Source organism: Mytilus trossulus, chromosome 2, assembly GCF_036588685.1.
Source record: "Mytilus trossulus isolate FHL-02 chromosome 2, PNRI_Mtr1.1.1.hap1, whole genome shotgun sequence".
In the NCBI taxonomy this organism is placed as follows: domain Eukaryota; kingdom Metazoa; phylum Mollusca; class Bivalvia; order Mytilida; family Mytilidae; genus Mytilus; species Mytilus trossulus.
In genome coordinates, this window is record NC_086374.1 from 12,051,673 (window position 1) to 12,066,368 (window position 14,696).

At 37.1% G+C, this 14,696-nt stretch overlaps 1 long non-coding RNA gene across 1 annotated transcript; it reads right to left on the reverse strand.

The window, feature by feature from the left end:
• Positions 1-3,313: 3,313 nt before the first annotated feature.
• Positions 3,314-14,210, reverse strand: LOC134704902 (uncharacterized). The gene is made up of 3 exons (XR_010105431.1): positions 14,120-14,210; positions 3,970-4,062; positions 3,314-3,681 (listed from the first exon to the last, which is right to left on the reverse strand). It is a non-coding gene; the product is annotated as an uncharacterized LOC134704902 (long non-coding RNA).
• Positions 14,211-14,696: the final 486 nt, after the last annotated feature.

Sequence of the window (14,696 nt, forward strand, 5' to 3'; positions counted from 1 at the left end):
TATATGATCATATATGCATTTACGTTAGTTATTTTTTATACATGTACTAATTAATCCCCCCAAGAGTGACTGGGGAATTAGGATGGTCCCCTCCAAAAACATTCAGTATGCCTTCGGAATATACAAATGTTATCAAGAATTTCATTAACGGCCTGGAAACAGACTACTGCCTGGGGAATTGAAGTATGCTCACTATTGGTCTACCTCCGACCGGCAGTAAAACCCACGGGCCAAAGTAGGTCGTCCGTTTGTCTGTGCGGGATATACAAATTTACAGCCACGTCCGGTCATAATGGAGTCGTAAAATTCAATGCCTCGTGTAAAGAGAATTTAAGAACCCTAGCAACATCTCTTTGATGTGACCTGTTGCAAGGCTAAATGTATGTCCCCTTTCAATATACCCTTATTCCTCGTGGTAGCCGATCAAATCATTTGAAGAAAGTTTTTTCGACCTTAATCCCGGACGCCTCTATTACAAAACCTACCTTTTGTTTTTTCTTATTATATTAAGTTGTTCCCGTCCTGAATATGCAAGAAATATTTGCCACTTGCATTGACGTTAAGCAACCAAAATTCAACCAATTGATTATCTAATCAATTATTATTATGATAATAGTATGAAATGAAGTGTGATGTTCTTTAAAGGGTCCGAAGTAACAAAGAATGGGAGTCTTATTTTTAAATATATATACAAATTTCTTGTTTCAGTAAATTACTATAGTGCTATGATTTAATAAACAAAATCATGTTTTGTTATTTTTTAACAAACTTTAAGTTTACTTCTATATCAGTTTTAAAATTAAATTGTAGTGATTCTTCTTCTTTTTGGGGCCGTGATTGACAAAGTCAGGAGCCTGTAATTCAGTGGTTGTCGTTTGTTTATGTGTTACATGATTGTTTTTCGTTCATTTTTGTATATAAATAAGGCCCTTAGTTTTCTCGATTGAATTGTTTTTCATTGTCATTTCGGGACGTTTTGGTTTTAAAGCTGACTATGCGTTATGGGCTTTGATCATTGTTGAAGGCCGTAAGATGACCTATAGTTGTTAATTTCTGTGTTATTTTGGTCTCTTGTGGACAGTTGTCTCATTGGCAATCAAACCACATCTTCTTTTCTATAAATACAATATTGTTTGTTGTTTGTTTGTATATCTTATTATGCAACTCATCGATACCAGGATTTGGAAATAAGTAAATTTAGCACAGGCACTTGTTTCTCAATATGGGGTTTACTATCCATACCAGTACAAAAAACACGTACTGGTATGGATAGCAAACCCAATATTGACAGAAACACGTGCCTGTGTATATTAATATATATTTTTTTCTTCTATTTTCAAACAACAATGATATTTTCTATAATTTTCTTTCGTTTTTCAAATAAATTCCAATAGTGTTTCTCGTTCCTCTTTTTTTTTTATATATGTAGGACTCTAAAGTGCGATGGGGACGCTAAAGTACGACGGTGACGCTAAAGTGCGATGGTCTACGCTAAAGTGCGATGCTTACAAACGCTAAAGTGCGATTGTCCGCAAAAGAATAGACGTAAGACACGCAGTTGAATAATGACGTTTTCAGTCTTTTATACAAACCAAACATTTGCACACCGTTAGATAAATTCTAAGAATATTTGTTCAACATCTTGTAAACCAAATAATTAAGACTTAATTATTTTAAACCAAACTTGATTATTTTAAACCAAATCGGACTTTGTCTGCTGACGCAAATATGTTTTTTTTTCGGGTGCTGGAAGAAGTACTTGTGCCCTGCAGTTGACTATTTTACTATAGATACAAAATACGTATTTTGCTTCTGTTAGAAGTGAACGTACACATATAAATCATTATAAATGTTGCATGTTGCAGCTTACTTTGCGGTGAACGTTAAAACATTGCCAAATTTATTCAAAAGTAACGGCGGTAAAATAAAGGTTCATGTTTTCGTGGATAAATTATAAATTGTCGGCTAAATCTTTATTTGTACATTGTAGGAAATATAACAAGTAAGGCCTACTATAACAAGTACTTGTATTTGTACTCGATACGAAAATGGAGAAAGCTCGGAGACAAATAGATTTTACGTATGCACACAATGATCGATTTTGTTTGTACATTTTCAATGACAGCTGTAAGGGGAGGTGTTCACTTAAGTGAAAGACTGTGTGAACGGCAAGCTACACCAATTATCCAAATTGTTTTACGTCCGAATTGTTAAAAATCATTTACAGGGAATATAGATTATTTTTACACTTAACTTAAAGTACAAATTATGTGGTTGATTTTCTAAACTTTGTAGGTCCATCGCACTTTAGCGTAATACACCATCGTACTTTAGCGAACAAACAACCATCGCACTTTAGCGTGATACACCATCGTACTTTAGCGTAGACCATCGCACTTTAGCGTGACCATCGCACTTTAGAGTACCATCGTACTTTAGAGTCCTACATATATATTAGACTTGATTTTCCTGTTTGAATGGTTTTACACTAGTCATTTTGGGGCCCTTTATAGTTTGCTGTAAATTGTGAGATAAGGCTCTGTTTTGAGAGCCGTACTTTGACCTATAATGGTATACTTTTACAAATTGCGACTTTGAATGAGAGTTGTCTCATTGGCACTCATACCACATCTTCATATCTCTAAATATTAGAAAAAAATCAATTGTACATTTGAATACTGCTTTTACATAAGAATATAATTAAATACAAGTGGGGTAATAAAAAAAATTGAAAAGGACGATATGGTGAAATAAAATCCTTCCAAATGATAGATTTTATGTTAACATTTGCATTTTTAGAAAATTCTGTTTATAACAATAACAATGTTTATGTAACGAGTTAAGTTTAACAAAAGGTACATGTACTTATCTGGTCTTGAAATCGTATGTGGCCAAGATTATACCACAACAAGGAAGGCTGAATTATTGGAACTAATTTATTTCAAAATTTAAAATTTCACTTGACTTTAATCTTATTTCCATTTCTATTTCTAATTAAACAATGTAAAGGATGCATTTGTGTTCATACTAAAAGAACCGTATTTAGTGATGGCTTGTTTGTTGTTGTCGCCAATAACTATACATGATAATTCAATACACTCAATTTATAGAGTATGTTGTGTCAGAGGTACAGGGCTCTTTTTAAAAGTACCGACAGAACTTGTCAGAAGCTGGATAAATACTTGAAACACGAAATATATTTATCTGTCCTTCAATTGAATCAAACAACACTTAACAAAGATTAGGTCAGCAAAACTTCTTGTTCATAATGGCAAAATATAATTTTATTCATTACAGTAAATATAGAATAGAAAAGAATAGAATATTTTTATTTACCAAATAAGGGCCCCAGGAGGGCATATAGAATACAAACAAAATCATATGTATCGTCGCAGTGGTGAAACTATATGTATTGATATGAATGTCCTACAAGCACACTGGACAACATTGACCTGGTATAGACGCAGCTCGCTCACCCGGTATTGCTATGAATGTCCTACAAGCACACTGGACAACATTGACCTGGTATAGACACAGCTCGCTCACCACATGAAGGTCTTTCGCACGTCAAATTTTGGTCGATACATAAAATAAGACCGTCACTGCATTTACATCCATAACAGTCGTCATGGAAACCTATGTCTTCACCATCCCCATACCAGTTACCGTCTCTGTAACAGTCTGAAATAAACATACACTTTTAAAGAAATATTGATTTCCATTTCCAACCCCATCCCTGATATAATATGGCACATTTGTTAGTTGAAATGTTATAGAACGGAATTAATGAACTTGAGTCGAATTGACCTATATGTTTTAGCATGTTTTAATATTGAGCATTAAAAAGACCTTGACCAAAACATGCCCTAAAACTCTTACTATGCCGCAGTCGTACAATGCTGTTGTTTGGAATGCACATTTAAAATCAATATTAATTCCATTATCTGTAGGCTGTAAAATAGAACTTACCATTTGACGCTAAAGTTGAAACAATCAACATCATGTACATACAAACCCCAAGGGACTTAATCATAGTTGATCTTTAATGTTTCAATGGTCAACCTGGAATATATAAATATGTAAGTAGAACCAAAACGATGAGCACTAAATGCATAAAGTAAATCACTTATAGTGGACTGTTTGTCCAGAGTGCTGCCTGGATGTCTTCTATATGGATTGTAATGAAAATTGATAGGGTATGTAAACTTGGTGTTTTAGGACCCTCATATTCAGGGCCGACCATCTATGACTTAGTATTACATGGTGCTTTATGGTCCTAAATTATGGAGCCTGTAAGCCCTAATTATACACGGTACACGGTAGCCCTAATATGTATGGAGTCCATAAGCCCTGGTGCGTATAAGCCGGATTGCCCATAAGCCCAGTTGCCCATAAGCCCGGTTGCCCATAAGCCCAGAAACTCTGGTGCCCATAAGCCCGGTTGCCCAGTTGCCCATAAACTCTGTATCCATAAGCCCAGAAACTCTGGTGCCCATAAGCCCACAAGCCCATATTGCAAGAGAAGGTATATAAGGGAGTGATAATTGTGAAACAGCAGAGCTGACGAGAGAACGAGATTAGAATATTGCCAATATTACTTAGTGTGCTATATCTGTATATACTGTATATTCTGTTATTACGTTATTACTGTGTATTGTGTTTTTACGATACTTGAATACACTGTTGAACTTTACACAACGACTTCGTGTTTATTTTAGTAAGTTAGAGAAAAGGTCCAAGCAACACAAGAATCCCTCATTTATATACGCAAAAGGATCTTCTCGGGTCACGAACTACCCGTCGACAACACCACCGGGAAGGTCCCCCGAATTTTTGCGTTACATTGGTGGCAGCGGTGGGATTTATTTATTTTTGTGTTGAATAAGGATAATTCTTTATTGGATTTAAATCAGGATTTTCACGTTGTGCTAGGATGGAAACCCCTAGAAACAGGATATACACTCGGGCACATATGCCTTCTGAGGTAAGACAGACACACTTTTATACCGATAATGGAGTCTATGATAGTCGCTCTCCATATGACTCCGGAATTGAAAATTCCACGGTATGTGGGACTCCTCAGCCAAAGCACCTAGGAAAATATACAGGCTTCCAAACGAATGCCGGATTATTTTCACAAGAGGAGCAATTTGGTCTGAGTACTGAGGTTCCGGGATACGAGGAGGAAAATATAGAAGAGAATAAACAAAATTGGGGAAAATTTTGGTTAATTTGGTTAACTTTACTCTCTGTCTGTACTGGCTTAGTAGCAATAGCCTGGAAATATTTTCCGTGTAACGAAGTAGTTAAAAAGTCACAGGAGTATGTGATGACCGGATTACTAGGAATCATAGCTTTTGTGCTAGTAACGACCGTATTGAAAATTTTAATACATTTTTGTAAGACCCCGCGTGAACAGGATGTTATAGTGTCGCAAGGGCGTGAACAGGGAGGAAAACGATCTAAACAATCAACGTTTCTCAGTAACAATGATATACGGAGCATGACAAACCCTAATCAAGAATGTGGGTATGTCGATGCACCGAATAGCCCTTACTATGCACCGAATAATTCTATGTCCAGTTACTCAGGAAAAATGCCAGTTAGCCAAAAGTCCACGTTGAATAGCCCAGTTAATATGGGACATGAAAACCAGGACAAATTGGAACACAGGCAAATTCCAGAACGCAATGGACACGATAATAATATGAATGTAGCTAGCTTTGATGCTTTTAGTGGATCAGGTAATGCTAGAGATTTTGTTTCTGTTGAACCAAACAATAGACCGGGAACCGAGTTCACGAATGTAGGGGCACAAAGTAAAGAGATGGGAAGATTTTCAGCACGTCCCTCCGAATATCCGGTACGGCGTACGTTCTTGGGGTCAAATTCAGACGTATGGTCGGAATTTCTCCAATATTTTGAAAATATTCGGGAGTTAAATTTGTGGGACGATGAGAAAGCAAGACGAGTATTGCTTAGTACGTTAAGGGGCCAAGCGGAAACCTACGCTTACGGGCTGCCTTTGATAATTCAGAGAAATTATCAACGTTTAGCGGAGAAACTGAACGATAGATTCGGGCATGCTGCAATGAAAGAGAGATATATTGCTGATGCTAAACTACGGAGGAGGCAACCAGGAGAATCCCTCCGAGATTTTGGTCAAGCTATTGAAGACTTGTATAGGCGGGCTTATCCAAACAATCCTGACATAGTTGAAGAAAACGCTATGAAGTCATTTTTAGACAGATGCGGCCAAAACGAAGAATTTCGTTTAAATATAAAACGCACTAGACCTAGAACTTTACAAGATGCTGTTTTATCGGCTGTGCAAGAAGAATGTTTACGGTTAGGTGAACAAGATTTATTTCAAGATGCCAAACCCGCAAATCGTTTAATCTTTGGAATAGACGGCGAAGATGATGGTGGCGAAATAAATGACGAGAACGATTTTGAAATTCCCTTTTCGTCAGGGGAGAGTTATCAACCTCAAAATGATTATAGGAGTGAAACCTATAGAGGGAGAGGATCCAAGTCGAAAAATAATTCTCGACGAAATAATCGCGGGAGAGGAAATTCTAATTATTCTAACCCAGCACGATCAAGAGGGGGCCGGGGTTTTAACCGGTCAAATGACTCCTCTGATCCGTTAAACTAAAACGGACCGGTACCTTTGGCCAGGTACCGGTCACACCAACGCGGCCTTACGCGAAAAAATATGCAAGGAAATTTGGAATTAAAAATCAGAAAGACAGAAGAAAAAGAAATGATAAAACTAAACAAAATTCAAAAATTCAAGTATCTAAAGAAACTAATCCTTGCAACTTAAAGCAGACGCCTCAAGAGGCGAAAAATTTTGACGATGTCACTACGGCCAAGAATCTAGAGCACCCTAATTCTCATGGAGCTCTAGTTCGTGTTTACGGTGTTGCTAACATGATGGTTAAAGGTCATATAGAGAGTGTTCCTATCAATTGGAAAATTGACACTGGAGCTAAACGGACTTTCATTACGGAACATGTTTTTAATTCAATTATTGAAAAACCGCAACTAAGTCCAGTTGACGCTAACTATATAGCCGCTGACGGACATAGTTTGAAATGTAAAGGAGAAGCTGTCATGTTGGTAATTTTCAATGATCATGTTTTTGAACACAAGATCATTGTAGGAGGAGTAAAATATAACTTACTCGGGGAGGACTTCATTCTTAAAAACCGGTGTACGTGGGACCCGGATGAATCAAGTTTTATTATTAAAGGAAGAAGATTTCCATTAGACGGAAATGATGGTAAAAGTGGATCCGGCAGAGTGGTGGCCTTACAAACGATACTGGTACCTGCAGGACACGAGGCTATTGTAAAATCCAGCGTTGTTAATAAGTTAGATTCACCCTGTAAGCAAAATTTCCTTGGGATATTGACACCGGAAAAATTGTGTATGGAAAAGTTTGGTTTAGCTATCGCTAGGACACTAGTAGATTCTAACCAATCTGTAATATTTACACGAGTTTTTAACCCCGGATCGTCTGATGTTACAATTTATCAAAATACGCACATGGCACTGTTTACGCCTATAGATAAGGTAGGACCAGTCTTGGACCTAAATGTTGATGTTCCGATTTGCAGAGTGTCCGAAATAAGCAAAGACACTTATTTATTACCTGAATACCTTACTGATGTTTACGAACGTGGTTATGTTGGCCTCACGGAGGAACAGCAACAGAAATTTAAAGTATTTCTTTGTAAAATGCAGGAGTGTTTTGCTAAACCTGGGGAGGTAGGACGAACTAATTTAGGCTCACATTCTATCAAGCTGAACGATGAAAAGCCGGTGAGAGAGCCTCCCAGACGGATTCCTCTCTATAAAAGACAAGCAGTTGAGGATGAAATCAACAAACTAGAGGCACAAGGACTTATTGAAAAATCAATTAGCCCTTGGTCATCGCAAATTGTAATGGTTCAAAAGAAAGACCAGTCCTGGAGAATGTGTGTGGACTTCAGAAAATTGAATGAAAAGACCGTAAAAGACGCCTACCCTTTAACTAGAATTGATGAAAACCTCGACACCTTAAGTGGAGCCGAATGGTTTACATCCTTAGATTTAAATATGGCGTATCACCAGGTTCCATTAGAAGATGGGGATAAAGAGAAAACCGCGTTTGCAACACCAAGAGGGGGTCTATATCAATTTGTGACTATGCCGTTCGGTCTTTGTAATGCGGCCGGAACGTTCGAGCGAATTATTGAGAAAGCGTTGAGTGGACTACAATGGCATATTGCTGTTTTGTACCTAGACGACATTGTAGTTTTTGGAAAAACGTTTGACGAGCATTTTGATAATTTAGAAAAAGTACTCGACAAACTAATGTTAGCCGGATTAAAATTGAAACCCAAAAAGTGCACTTTTCTTCAGAAAGAAATCACATTTTTAGGTCACGTGGTATCAAAATCCGGAGTGAGCACAGATCCGGCCAAATTAGATGCGGTAAATAAAATACCGGCTCCAACAACAATTACAGAGGTACGAAGTTTCCTCGGCCTGACCTCGTACTACCGTAAGTTTGTAAGAAGTTATTCGAAAATTGCAAAACCTCTGTTTGATCTCACTAAGAAGGGACATTGCTGGAAGTGGACAACGGATTGTGAATCAGCGTTTCAAGAGCTTAAAAAACGGTTGACTTCAGCACCTATATTAGCATACCCGCAAGTAAATGGAGCTGAATTCATACTGGATACTGACGCCAGTAATTTTGCTATTGGCGCGGTATTGTCACAAGTACAAGACGGAATGGAGAGAGTTATTGCCTACGGAAGTAGATCGTTAGATAAACCGGAACGCAATTATTGTGTGACCAGGAGAGAAATGCTAGCCGTAGTATTTTTTACCCGACATTTTAAACATTACTTATTGGGTAGACGTTTTACTTTGCGCACCGATCATGGATCGCTTACATGGTTACAAAATTTCAAAGAACCAGATGGGCAGATTCATCGTTGGATCCAACAGTTGAGTCAATTCCACATGAAGATTGTCCATAGACCTGGTGTCTGTCATGGTAATGCTGACGCTTTATCTCGCATTATCACGTCGACATCCGATATTTGCAAACAATGCAAAATGCCCTGGGATTATGAATACCAGGGACCTGAAGAAGTAGAAATAATTGATATGCAGGAAGGAAAAGGAGTAAAATTGATGAATAAAACTTTGGAAGGTCAGTCTGTAGGTGGAGTTACTAATAAAAGTCCAGAAAGACCCACAATGTCATCAAATAATTTTGGAGACATAGATGGGCAACTAGATTGTAGTATTCCGGGAGAAATACCTATTGTAAGAAGGGGGAGAAGGCCCAATCGGCCTCCGCCAGCTAGACGAAAACCACCCCCAAAAATAGCATTGGACATAACATCTATGAGACAGCAACAAGAAGAGGATGATATAATGGGGGAAATTTTAAAACTTAAAATTGAAAATGCGGAAAAACCTTCAACAACGGAAATAAGTAGTAAGAGCAAAGAATTCAAATTTTGGATATCAAGATGGGAGTTGTTGGAAGTTAAAAATGATGTCCTGTGTTTGTATTGGGTTGAAAAGAACAACTGTGCAAAATGGCGTGTGTGCGCACCAAAGTCCGCGATTAGTGGTATACTTTGGTACTTACATGACGCTAGAACCTCGGGTCATTTACGGATAAAGAAAACAGTTGAGCGAGCCCATATATGTCCGTTTTATTGGTGGAGTATGCAAAGATCGGTGAAAGAATATGTTCATAACTGTGAAATATGCGAAGAGCGGAAAAATCCAGCGCACAAAAAGAGGCATGCCATTGTCTGACAACAAAAACCGTTATGTGCTCGTAGTAGGGGACTATTTTACTAAGCTTACAGAAGCATACCCGATGCCAGATATGCAGGCGGAAACGGTTGCTGACATTATTTTTAGAGCATGGGTTAAAAGATACGGCTGTCCTATTGAATTACACTCTGACCAGGGCAGACAATACGAAAGTACCCTTTTTCAAAACATGTGCAAATTACTTGAAATAAAGAAAACCAGAACAACTCCATTGCATCCTCGTTCTGATGGGATGATAGAACGTATGAACCGAACGATTAAGGACATATTATCAAAGTACATCAAGTCCCACCAGAGAGATTGGGATCAACACTTTGATTTTCTGACCATGGCCTATAATTCAACACCTCATGAAAGTACAGGTTTAACACCACACCGTTTGGTATACGGACAGGAAATGAAATTTCCCTTGGATATTATTTCTGAAAGAATTGAGCAAGACGAACCCCAGTCTGAGTTTGCATCTGATTACGCCAATAAATTAGAAGAAAGGCTGCGGGAGGCACATGAAATAGCGAGAGAGCATTTAAAAGTGTCATCCGAACGACAAAAATTTCAATACGACGGGAATGTTAAAGAAAAAATATATTTTGACGGACAGTTAGTGTGGAGAAATCAAAAACAAAATATTCCAGGAAAGAAAGCCAAGATTTGTAGGAATTGGACCGGGCCGTGGGTGATTATAAAAAAATTAAGCGACGTTTTGTACAGAATTCAACATGCTAAAAATTCACCCCCTGTTGTGGTTCATGGAGACAATTTAAAACCGTATCGGGGATCAAAGAAACTTGAATGGTTTAAACAAGGAGTAATTAATGAAAATGTGACAGTAAGTTTTCCAGATGTCGATCATTTCCTGCAATCGGAAAATTTTGAAAAGGACAGTGAAAATGCGGAAGAATTTGCCAATGACGTACCCATAGAATTGCCGGATGAAAGTATTATTCCGAACCACCAGAACAAAGATAAATGCATTAAAAATTTACCAGCTGTTTCGAAAAGTCCGCAAAAGCCCGAAAAAGAAGCCCGGAGGAAAAGCCCGGAGGCCCGAAAAACAGAAGCCCAGTTTCCACATCTGAAATTAATTAGCATCTCACCAGATGTCGCGCCTGCGCAAGAAAATCAAAACAGTCGGGAAGATAAACAGTACACCACGAGAAAAGGACGCCAAATTAAAGTACCAGAAAAGTTTAAAGATTTTATTGCAACAACGTCAAGTGCAAAAACATTTAAAATTTAACTTTTGTAAACTATGAACATTTGTGATTTTTCTTTTGATTTTTGTTGTCTCTAAATTTGTTATAAATATTTTTTATTATGCTTTCACAATTGATACATGTATTTCTTTGTTAAGTAGGTGAGTGAGAGTTAGTTGTGCTAAACCTGGTGCGTATTGTTGAATTTCTGTCCATAATGTGCTTGTTAAATTTAAAGGGTGCTAAAGAACTTTATCGTTCGAGACCAATCAGTCAATTCATGTTATCATGGTCATTACTATCCATTCACTCGTTTGAATTTTTTTGTTTAATCATGTATGTTGATATTTTGTTTTTGCAGTCTAGTACATTTTTGGTATTATGACTTTGTTTTATAAGTATTTACATGTATGCCTGAATTATTTTTTTTTAACATGTTTTTGTTATTATAATTATACTGAACAGTGGAAGTTCAGTTTTTCAAAAGGGGAGGGCTATGTAATGAAAATTGATAGGGTATGTAAACTTGGTGTTTTAGGACCCTCATATTCAGGGCCGACCATCTATGACTTAGTATTACATGGTGCTTTATGGTCCTAAATTATGGAGCCTGTAAGCCCTAATTATACACGGTACACGGTAGCCCTAATATGTATGGAGTCCATAAGCCCTGGTGCGTATAAGCCGGATTGCCCATAAGCCCAGTTGCCCATAAGCCCGGTTGCCCATAAGCCCAGAAACTCTGGTGCCCATAAGCCCGGTTGCCCAGTTGCCCATAAACTCTGTATCCATAAGCCCAGAAACTCTGGTGCCCATAAGCCCACAAGCCCATATTGCAAGAGAAGGTATATAAGGGAGTGATAATTGTGAAACAGCAGAGCTGACGAGAGAACGAGATTAGAATATTGCCAATATTACTTAGTGTGCTATATCTGTATATACTGTATATTCTGTTATTACGTTATTACTGTGTATTGTGTTTTTACGATACTTGAATACACTGTTGAACTTTACACAACGACTTCGTGTTTATTTTAGTAAGTTAGAGAAAAGGTCCAAGCAACACAAGAATCCCTCATTTATATACGCAAAAGGATCTTCTCGGGTCACGAACTACCCGTCGACAACACCACCGGGAAGGTCCCCCGAATTTTTGCGTTACAGGATGTTATTTACATGCACTGCCACTGTGTTCGTATCACTTATAGTGGACTGTTTGTGGTGCTACCTGGAGGCCTTCTATAGGGATGTTATTTACATGCATTGCCACTGTGTCCATACAGCTGATGGTAGCCGTTAGCCCTTTCTAGTGCCTGGTGGCTTTTTATATTGACGCTAATAAAGAGACAGATTTTTTGATTTTTCATTTCTATAGTTCTTAATTCTGTTTTGTAATTAAATTACATCTGTTCCAACTGGTTTCAGGAAAAGTTTAAATCAGTTGATTAATGTCTACATTTTCTATGTCGAATTTGTATTGATGCGTTGGCTTCTATACATATCAAACAAACCAGATGGCGATTGTTCTGGAGATTCGTACTATTTAGTATACGCCGGTTGGGGGGGGGGGGGGGGGGTGTTAATGTCGAGACAAATGCCCGTGATACACAGCAGGAAAACGTCTAACAAAAACACAAACCAGAGTTAGCCGGGATATGTGAAAGTTCTCGCAGCTAGTTCTAATGAAAGAATGAATATAAGACTTGAATATCAATCTGTATATATGGATTTAGGTTAAAGATGTCATTAACTGTCAGAGAGAGAAAAGCACTGTTTTATGCTTGTTTCCAACTAACAATTTCAAATGTATTAGCTCGCCCCTTACTTGACATTTACTGATTCCTTTCACGAATTTGGCTATACTTTTTGGACCTTTTGGATTATAGCTCTTCATCTTTTATATAAGCTTTGGATTTCAAATATTTTGGTCACGAGCATCACTGAAGAGACATGTATTGTCGAAATGCGCATCTGGTGCAAGAAAATTGGTACCGTTAATTTTATTACTACCACTGGGTCGATGCCTCTGCTGGTGGACTATTAGTCCCCGAGGGTATCACCAGCCCAGTAGCCAGTACTTCGGTACTGGCATGGAAATACGGATTTTTTGTGTTATTAAAATTTGCTGTTACAAAATATTAGAAATAATTATAAATTAAGGAATGTATCTCCCTCATGCAAAGCTCTGATTCCTTTCACGAATTTGGCTATACTTTTTGGACCTTTTGGATTATAGCTCTTCATCTTTTATATAAGCTTTGGATTTCAAATATTTTGGTCACGAGCATCACTGAAGAGACATGTATTGTCGAAATGCGCATCTGGTGCAAGAAAATTGGTATCGTTAATTTTATTACTGGACTCAATACATCATTTTATTTGAAGCAGTTGAAAAAGAAATAGGAAAAAGTAAAGTTATACAGGAATATTGGTTCTCAATGCTCTTCAACTTCGTACTTTATTTGGCCTTTAAACTTTTTTGCATTCGAGCGTCACTGATGAGTTTTTTGTAGACGAAACGCGAGTCTGGCGTAAATACCCAAAAAATAATCCTGGTATCTATGATGAGTTTATTTACAGTCTTTTGAAGTGATAGATATTGAGGACAATAAATATTGACCGAGGTAGTGATGCAAGGTAACAATTTCATGCTTTTAGCATCCAGAGCAAATTAAGATTTATAAATCAATACTCCAAAGATGTTTATGGGTTAACAATATATATAAAAAAAGAATGATGTAATTATAACATCTATAGGTCACCATACCGTATATATAGTAACCTATATGTTAAAGACCCCGAAATCACAAATTTAAAACAATTCAAACAGGAAAACTAACGGCATAATACAAGGCACTTTAGTGAAGTTGGTCGACTTCATGAACAGAAAAAAGATAATAATCAAAAATTCAAAACTGTTAAAAAAATTATGAAACTCAAAGTTGTTTTTTACCAAACAATATCAAAATTATCAGCATGTCACTGTCTTTTAGGAACCAAACCGATATGTTTTGTAAATCATTATCAATTAAATAGATATCAACAAAGCTAGTACTAGTATTACTTACTGCGCAGTGATATTAACAGTGTCGTTATAGTCAATACACTTACAACCAGTATAAATAGTGTATTGAATGCCTGCAGACATGACAACATATGTCTGTAATGGGTTTCATAAAACAGAATTGACATTGAAATTCAGCAAATAAAGTCATAGATGGCACAGTTCACCATGACACATTCCTTGTGGCAAGAGTATACAATTGCAGATTTGATTAAATATGCTATTTAGCTTTCTTTGAAAAAAAGCTCAGTAAGGTCCGCTGACAATAAACAGAAGGTCAAAACTAATTGCGTTATGAGAATACACAGATATGACATGACTGCAATTGTTGGATGTAGACTTTGGATCCCAACTTTGAGTTCAAGAGAGAAATTGACCAATCAAATCAAATTGACTGCTTAATTCAATTTAATTGATATCTTACAGTACACAAACTGTAGGGTAGAAGTATTTTGTAAGTATTTAACTTTGTCATATTTTTTTTTAATTATCTTCAAATTCTATATAATCATTATTTTAATACACATTCATGTACCCATCTTTATTATATTATACCAATTTATGTAAATTAGATACACCCT